General features: G+C 45.7%; 1 protein-coding gene across 5 annotated transcripts in view; it reads left to right on the forward strand.

Moving 5' to 3' along the window:
• fus (epithelial splicing regulatory protein fusilli) overlaps positions 1 to 9,676 on the forward strand; it is a 308,026-nt gene that overhangs the window by 193,896 nt on the left and 104,454 nt on the right. The window lies entirely within an intron of this gene.

The following is a 9,676-nucleotide window of genomic DNA, read 5'->3' on the forward strand; positions in this document are numbered from 1 at the left end:
ATATATATATATATTGAGTGGAATTATGCAACTCGAGGAACACTTTTCGCTGGACTATCGGAACCTCAAGGTTGCGCTGCATTCAGTAGCCGGGCAGTGATGGACACCCTTGGAATGAGACGTTCTTTGACGAGACTAAACTCTGATGATAGAGCATAGCCAAATGTGTGGCCTTTCACTCTCGGTGTAACGTAATCTAGGCCAGCTAGGGTGAAAGGACAAAATTAATTGGAAGGAAAGTAGACATTAATGAAGGCTCCGCAGGTGTTCATAGACCTGACCCTTAAAAGATATAGATAGATAGATAGATAGATTAGATTGATAGATAGATAGGTAGATAGATAGATAATAGATAGATTCATAGACCTGACCCTTAAAAGATAGATAGATTAGATAAATAGATAGATAGACATATAGATAGATAGATAGACTTATAGATAGATAGATTGATAGATAGATAGACATGTAGAGCATGGGGTGTGGTGACTGCTGGGCTGATGGTCGTGGGTGTGGTTGCCTCTGCTTTCTGATCGCTTTCTCTCTAACGGCACCAGCCAGCAAGCCAGTCAACCAGTCATCCAGCCAGCCAATCAACCAGTCAGCCAGTCATATATATATATATATATATATATATATATATATATATATATATATATATATATATTCCAATGAGTCCACGGGGAAAATGAAACACGAAAAGTTCCCAAGTGCACTTTCGTGTAATAATCAAATCGTCAGGGGAGACACAACAGAGAAATATAACAGTCAGTTGATATACATCGAAGAGACGAAGCTAGGACGCCATTTGGTAAACATGTGATTGTCCAAAACATATATATATATATATATATATATATATATATATATATATATATATATATATATATATATATATATACCATGCTTTTTTTTCGCTTGTTCCTTCGTTAGGATGGAAGCGTCAATTGTCTCGCATTCATTCTCTAGCTGTCTGTAATCCACCTAAACCACAGCTCTCACTCCACCCACATCTAAACCCAACAGACTTTTCACCGCTTTATCCCAGCTGCTTCACATTCCCTGGATCACTCCATTGAAAGCACGTCGCCCCCTGTGTATCACATCGCTTCAATTTACTCTATCCCTTACACGTCCCTCACTCACCTGAATGTTCATGCATCGACCACTCAGATTCTCATTTTCTCCATCTTTCCATCTCCAATTTGATCTCCAATTTTTTTTTCTTTGTCTCCTCCACTTCTGGCATTATTGTATTTCTTACTAACTGATAGGCGTGCAGAAGAGAGACTCTTGAATGAGAATGTGCTGGTAGATGCGTGATTCCCTAAAGGTTTTCTAAAATCCTTTGCATTACGTTTTTCGTGAAATTCGTCGCACATTAGTGTGGCTCCGCCTGGAGAGAGAGAGAGAGAGAGAGAGAGAGAGAGAGAGAGAGAGAGAGAGAGAGAGAGAGAATATAGTAGAATGATTTTGCATTGTGAAGTTCGTCGTCCTTACGATTGTGAGGGAGATAGGGAGGGGAGGGGGTTGCTCGGGTCGGGGGCACGCTCCACTGAGCCCAGCATTGGCTTACCCGCGTATTTTGACGCTTCAGTAACCTTTGGTGATGGACAGAATTATAGGTTACTTCATCAGCATATGAGAGGAGGGTATATATATATATATATATATATATATATATATATATATATATATATATATATATATATATATATTGTGTATGTGTGTTTATTTTGGCTATTTAGTGTTCTTTGAAAATTGCACCATTTGTAGACAGAAAATGATTTATACGTTAATACAGGCGATAGGAAGTCAAGATACATAGAAATATATTATGCATGATGAAAATGTCAAAAAAAAAATTGATTTAAGATATTTAGGAATATTAGATTTGGCTTCTCATCCTCTGTGAGAGGCATTGAATTGTTATTCTTTGTTGTCATTAAGCACAGACCTGAATGGCATTTGTGATGAATGACCTTCATATCAGAGTATTTACGTTCACTGGATCGAGTGCCCAATTCAGGCATATATCCTGAGCTAGGAATGGAGTAGTGCGGCATTTTCCCAGTTTGGGAACATATCCTTAGCCAGAAATGGAGAAAGACTGCGTAGTGCGGCATTTTCCCAGTTTGGGAACATATCCTTAGCCAGAAATGGAGGAAGACTGTTGTCCGCTCTTTGATGTTAAAAGAAAAAAGAAAAGAAATTATTAACGGATCCTTCAGAGGTACTTGCCAGTCTTGCTAATCGGTAGAATATGAATCTTTGAGTATTATTTGTCTACTGAACTGGCGAAATGTGAAAACATAACAGTTTTTTGTTATGGCTGGTTATATATATTTTTTAGTTAGCCAAACCGTCTTTTTTTTTTCTAAGTTACCTATTCTTTTGCTCTCCATTCACACATGGGTTTTATGTTTCTAGTCTTCTCTGCTCCGTACAGTCTCCTTTGTGTTATCTGGGACTTGGTTAGATCGTGTTAAGGCATATGTGGCGTTTCTACAGATAACATTGATGTGTCTCTTTTGCCTACATGCCAACGGCCTGCGTTAGATAACGCTTTATTTTTATCTTGCTTATTTTCTTAACCCCTTTTCGTTCAGATATTCCGATTGGTGTCCGTATATCTCGATCGTTGTCCGTATATCTCGATCGGTGTCCGTATATCTCGATCGGTGTCCGTATATCTCGATCGGTGTCCGTATATCTCGAGCGATCAAGCAGTTTTGAACGCTTGGTGATGCGAGAATTTTGTGGCTGAACCTTGAAAGATGGTGGCTGTCAGGGAGGGTTCCCTTGAACCTTGAACTTTCATCAAGAGTTTCTTATTATGTTTTGAACCTCTGGGACGAGTTGTACCTTGGGTCTCGCACTTGCAGGATGTCTCCAGACTTCTAGCCTCCTGGATAGCTCGGATTTCCTAAAGTTTGATATTCCAGAGTTAAGCCCTGAACCTCAAGGGTAAGTCCTTTAAGCCCTGAACCTCAAGGGTAAGTCCTTTAAGCCCTGAACCTCAGGGGTAGGTCCCTTAAGCCCTGAACCTCAAGGGTAGGTCCCTTAAGCCCTGAACCTCAAGGGTAGGTCCCTTAAGCCCTGAACCTCAAGGGTAGGTCCCTTAAGCCCTGAACCTCAAGGGTAAGTCCTTTAAGCCCTGAACCTCAAGGGTAAGTCCTTTAAGCCCTCAACCTCAGGGGTAGGTCTCTTAAGCCCTGAACCTCAAGGGTAAGTCCTTTAAGCCCTGAACCTCAAGGGTAAGTCCTTTAAGCCCTGAACCTCAAGGGTAAGTCCTTTAAGCCCTGAACCTCAAGGGTAGGTCGCTTAAGCCCTGAACCTCAAGGGTAGGTCCCTTAAGCCCTGAACCTCAAGCGTAGGTCCCTTAAACCTTGAAACGTCAAGGGGAGATCTCTTATATCACGAATCTCAGGGCTAGACCCCTTAAACCTTAAGGCTAAAGGGTAGGTCCCTTAAACATTAGACCTCAAGGGTAGGTCTCTTAAACCTAAAAAGGGTAGGCCCCTTAAACCTTAAATCTAAAGGGTATATCTCTTATAACTTGAATCTCGAGGAAGGGTATCCTAAAATATATCATAGTGGAAGAGAGCAAAAATAGACCCCATGTCAGAGGAGCTTTCTCCTCCTGGTGTCGAGTCACCACCGGCGTGCGGCAGGGCCCATCCCTGGCTCCGTTGCTCTTCTGGATCCAAACAAATAAACGCCCCAGGATCGATCTCGCAGAAAACCTGACCTATCACTTGTTCGTTCATCGAGCTCGAACACCCAAGCCTCAGATATTCGAACTTTACCGATCTTGTTCGTTCACCGAGCTCGAACACCCAAGCCTCAAACATTCGAATTTTACCTATCGAGTTCAAGCGTGCGTATCTAGATCATCCATTTTTTTTTTTTGTGTGTGCTTTCTAGACCTTATTCGTCAAAGTTCAGGTCTCCAGGTCCCAGATAACCAGGTTTAGATATCCAAAAACCTTGTCCATCCTGAGGTGGAAGTACCCAACCGTAAGATATCTGGATGTAAACGTCCCCAGACCTCACCCAATCAGGTTTGAACGCCCCTAAGCTTCGAACTCCCTCCCATAGTGGGAGTTCGAGACATCGAACAGTTAGCTTTTAAACTTCCAAGAACCGTCATTTCAGGTTCTTGAACGCCGTCAGAAACCTCGATCATACAGGCATGAGTGTGGAGACCACAAGCATACTGGTTTTGGAGGTCCATAAGCATCAGATAACTGTGGTTTCTGAGCGTCGGCTTCGAACAGATGGCTCGCAAGGTCTCATTATACACCTACCAGGTCGCCGGACGCCCATTCAGACAACGGAGTCACTCACTCGCCTGCCCATACTGAGAGTTGATAACACATTGTCCATTGATGCTTCAATTGTCCACCTAAGCCGCCTTCAGTTCGTTCGACCGGAGAAATTTTTTGACCGTCGAGTGACTGGCTCCCATGTGATTGTATCTCTCTCTCTCTCTCTCTCTCTCTCTCTCTCTCTCTCTCTCTCTCTCTATATATATATATATATATATATATATATATATATATATATATATATATGTGTGTGTGTGTGTGTGTATGTAATAAACGTGTTAACTTAGGAAATGGTGCGTAGAATTCACGATCGTTCTGTTAATTGTGTGGATAAGACTTAGAGGAAAGTATATCATTAGATCCTTTTTTTTTATTTCTTAAGTGCATAGGTGTCATCCTAGCATTTCGTTGTCAATTACATATATATACGACATTATCATTTTTTCCTCAACGTGCATTTTGCTCATTTTCTGGACAGTCCTGACTGTGGCTCGTTTGCTGGCTTTCTCTCTAAGCCGGTGTACAGTTTCCAGCTGCTGTGTTTCCTTGAGAGATAAAAGACGTTCACACAATGGTTCAGTCTTGTGTCACCTAGTGTGTTGAATCGTCGTCGTAGGGAACTTTGATTTTGAATTCCTCTCGTGAACTTTGATTCTGGATTCCTCTCAAGACGAGAGACGAGAGAGAGAGAGAGAGAGAGAGAGAGAGAGAGAGAGAGAGAGAGAGAGAGAGAGAGTCTGTGTGTGTGTGTGTGTGTGTGTGTGTGTGTGTGTGTGTGTGTGTGTGTGTCTTTTATATGGCTGCTTCCCTCCCTCTCCTCCCCCCCCATCCATGTGATGGACGTTTTACGTAACTTGCCTCGCCAGCTTGCGCGCGCGCGCGCGGGGGGGAAAAGGTCAGTGCTCTGTGTGTGTGTGTGTGTGTGTGTGTGTGTAATTTCCACAAGACTTTCTCAAAGGTGGTCTGACGGGTTCCCCACTCGTGGTCTTTCGTCCCGAGTTGTATTTATTATTCTTTCTTTTTTTGAGGATCTCTCTCTCTCTCTCTCTCTCTCTCTCTCTCTCTCTCTCTCTCTCTCTCTCTCTCTCTCTCTCTCTCTCTCTCTCTCTCTCGACTTCACACACACACACACACACACACACACACACACACACACACACGCTCTTCCCGTTCTACGGGAGCAACCACTGTGCTCCCGTGCTACAGCATCTGACGTCCTTCTGTGCTGGCGTGCACCTCTGCGATGTTCCCTCCCTCCGTCCGTCCGTCCGTCCGTGTGTTTGGTCGCTGATGACTGTGGCGTGGGCTCCTGCGCTCCTCCTCCTCCCTCCACCTCCCTCCCTCCCTACCCCCAACTTTGACCTGGTTTCATGAGAAAGGCCACTGGAGGTGGGGCGGCGGAGGCGCTGACTGGATGGCTGGCTGGCTGGCTGGGGCTGCTGACCTCATAACTCTCTGTTGCGCGCGCGCGCGCGCGTGCGTGTGTGTGTGAGTAAGTTGGGGGTGCTGGGGGAAGGGGGTGCGCAGGAGGAGGCGTGGGCGTCGTCGTGGGATTGCCCACCTTCGTGCGGCTGGATAGGGAGGAGGGCTTCCACTCGGCATGGACAAGAGGAGGAGGAGGAGGAAGAGATAATGAGTTGGTTGGGGGAGAGGAGGAGAAGAGGTAGGGAGTTGGTTGGGGAAGAGGAGGAGGAGGAGGAGCTGCAGCTGTATGCATGATGCTACCGTTGTGCCACCAGCGAGGAGGCGCTCTGCCGCCGCCGTGCCCCACCGTAAGTCATCCCATCGTCGGGTCAGGTTCCTTTTGTGTGGGGGGCGGCGCCCCCTGGGACGCGTGTACTACTGCCGAGTCTCCAGTCAGTCAGTTAGTCAGATAGACCGTGACCTGCAGCAAGGAGGAGGAGGAGGAGCAGGAGCAGGAGGCTGCCTGTGGTGGTGTTGGTGGCGGAGTAGAGGGAGGGATGGAGATAACATGACTCCTCCATCTTGATCCCTCGTCATCACCGTTCTCCATCATTAACTCCGTCACTGCCGTGGCCACACGTGTGCGGCAATATGCAAAAAAAAAAATAATCAGGTGTTGCAGTCGCCCGTTTTCTTTAGATTCGAAGTCGTGGGGGGAATATCAGAATGGATACGATTCATACCGTGGAGGAAGCGGTTAAGAAAATGCTTCTCTGCCGATTATTCTCCTCTCTCTCTCTCTCTCTCTCTCTCTCTCTCTCTCTCTCTCTCTCTCTCTCTCTCTCTCTCTCTCTCTCCTCCCAGTGCGGTCATTCAGGTATCACATGAAAGACCTGAAGCCTTTGTGTCCAGTCTCGGCACTCAGTCCCTCTCCCGCTGCTTCCCTGCCCGCCACATGTACATGGCATGTGCACCTGGGATTGCCTGGCCTGTACACTATGGGGATGACCAGGGGTATGTACTAGGGGTATGTACCAGGGGTGTATACACCAGAGGTTTACCGAGTGTGTATACACTAGGGGTTTACCGAGTACGTATACACTAGGGGTTTACCGAGTGTGTATACACTAGGGGTTTACGGAGTACGTATACACTAGGGGTTTACCGAGTATGTATACACTAGGGGTTTACCGAGTGTGTATACGCTAGGGGCTTACCGAGTATGTATACACTAGGGGCTTACCGAGGGTTTATACACAAAGGGCATGCCTAGCGTGTATACACTAGGGGTTTAACGAGTATGTATACACTAGGGGTTTACCGAGTGTGTATACGCTAGGGGCTTACCGAGTATGTATACACTAGGGGTTTACCGAGTGTGTATACACTAGGGGCTTACCGAGTATGTATACACTAGGGGCTTTACCGAGGGTTTATACACAAAGGGCATGCCTAGCGTGTATACACTAGGGGTTTAACGAGTATGTATACACCAGGGGTTTGCCGAGTGTATATACACTAGGGGTATATCGAGCGTGTATACACTAGTGGTTTATCGAGTGTGTATATATATTGTTTCCTCACCTGTACAATAAGAGCAGGCAAGCTTGTGAACAATGGACCTTTAAAAGAATTTATGAGGTTGGTATTACCTTATATATCTTGTCTCCTTTGGCAAGTGGCTGGCGGTTACGTTAGTGTTAACTGATTTTGCCTCATTAATGGGGGCTTCCTCATTAGCCACAGTTGTTCTGTGTGAGTTGTGGAGGAGATGGGAAAGCCTATTTCTTCAAGTGGTAAGTCGAAGGATTTGAGGATAACGTAATTTTTTTTTTTTTCGATTGTTGATTTAGGATTTTTTGTGACTACCAGAAGGTGAAGTCACGAAATAGGGCATTAATTCTGTTTATATATATATATATATATATATATATATATATATATATATATATATATATATATATATATATATATATATATATTATTTATTCAGGAAGGTGAAAGACGAGCGCGGGATAGAGTGAATAGGAACGAGGTTGTATACAGGGGGCGACGTGCTGTCACTGGACTGAACCATGACACATGAAACGGGTGGAGTGAAGGAAACGTAAAGGTCTTTAGGGCCTCATTGTGCGTAGGGAACTGTGGTTTTGGTGCATTGCACGTGACAGCTAGAAAAAGGATGTGAGCGAAAGCGGCCTACCTTCATCAGTAGCGGGCGTTACCTCGCTAAAACGGGAAACGGCTGACAGGTATCAAAGACAGAAACACACACACACACACACACACACACACAGATTTATTACCCGATTTTTTTCTTTCTTTTTTTTATATTTCACACATGGATCTCAGCTGCCAGGCGAACGTGCTTTTGTGTGAGGTTCCCAGCTGAGGAGGTGGAAATAATCGTATCGTGGCGAAATATATCGAGAGAAAACCGTGTGAGACTCGAGACATGAATGCGAGACATGAGTGCGAGACCACTGCCTCACTTGTGGAGACGGGAAACGTGTGAGGAAACAGAGGTGTGAAACCAAAAAGGAACAGATTCGCTTTTTCTTTTTTTTGTAAGCTGTTTCTGGATTGTCCGAGATGCTTTTAAGGTTCGATGTTTTTTTTTTTTTAGTAAAGAAAAAAAACCACACTGGAATTTTACCTAAAAGCTCAGGATGAAGAGTGGAATGACATTTATCACTCGGCTTAAAAGTTTTGAACATCTTGTATTTAATTTCGTATTTCCGGTGTCTGTTGTGCTGTTCTTACATACTTGCACGATCACATAATGGGCTATTTCACTGGTACTGTAAGAGCCTCTCAAGCACGAAGGTACGACGCTTAGGTATGATTTGCTTGACTTCCAATTCACTCTATCCCGTGCACGCCTTTCACCCTCCTGCATATATATATATGCAAGGTGTCAGACTAGAGTTCACATGCATTTTACCCATGGGTCGTACCGTCGTTCACAGGGGTCGAAGCTTTCTATAAAGGGTCGTACCGTCAGTGCCCAGAACGTGAATGCTGTGGAACTCTCCACCTCTTCTACTTTCTAAGCAGATGGTCCAGAGAGTAATCTGCTTTACTGATTACAATGTCGAGTGCTGAGCAGCTCTTGTGGTCTTCCGTCAGTGCACTGGGGCTTCGTGTTAGGAGAATTGTACTCTGTTACCGGACTCCTCCTTCTCGAGGGTTGATAGGGCGAGTAAAAAGGCAACACTTGGTGCGAATGTATCATTCGGTGTGTAGTGACGTCAAAAGAACTCAGTCCATAGGAGTCTACGTTTTCCTGCTACTGAACTGAGCGCTGCCTCAAGCTGCAGGAGCCTTTAAGAAAGGGACACACACACACACACACACACACACACACACACACACACACACACACACACACACACACACGTCTCCTTAATAGCCTCTCTCTCTCTCTCTCTCTCTCTCTCTCTCTCTCTCTCTCTCTCTCTCTCCCCTCCCTCCCTCCCTCCCTCTCCCTCTCTCTCCACCTCTACCCTTGTGGAAGCGTGGAAGGCACACCGATGAGTGTGGTAGGCGTAACGGGTGTGGAGGTTGTATGTATGGTGGTGGTGGTGTGTGGTGTGTGGGGGAGCCCACAGCCACACGCCCTGCCGTCACGGGCGACACCGACTCCCAACCTAACCTCACATCGAACTCCAAGAAGCGTGAGCGGCGGATTACAGTTTTCCCCTCCTGAGAAGCGACATGCCGTGCGAGGGTTGTCCTGGTGTGGTGGCTGCGGGGTCACACACACACACACACACACACTCGACCCGTAATTTTGCGGTACGCTACGACGATCGGAAACTATAGGAAGCGTTATATTAAATATACGCCTGCCGCCTCACACTCCTTACGGCCGACGACCGCGCAACACGACAGCGACGGGGAGGGTGTACGTAAGGGTTGTTCCCTCCACTCCACGACTGGCG

Source organism: Panulirus ornatus, chromosome 50 (assembly GCF_036320965.1).
Source record: "Panulirus ornatus isolate Po-2019 chromosome 50, ASM3632096v1, whole genome shotgun sequence".
In the NCBI taxonomy this organism is placed as follows: domain Eukaryota; kingdom Metazoa; phylum Arthropoda; class Malacostraca; order Decapoda; family Palinuridae; genus Panulirus; species Panulirus ornatus.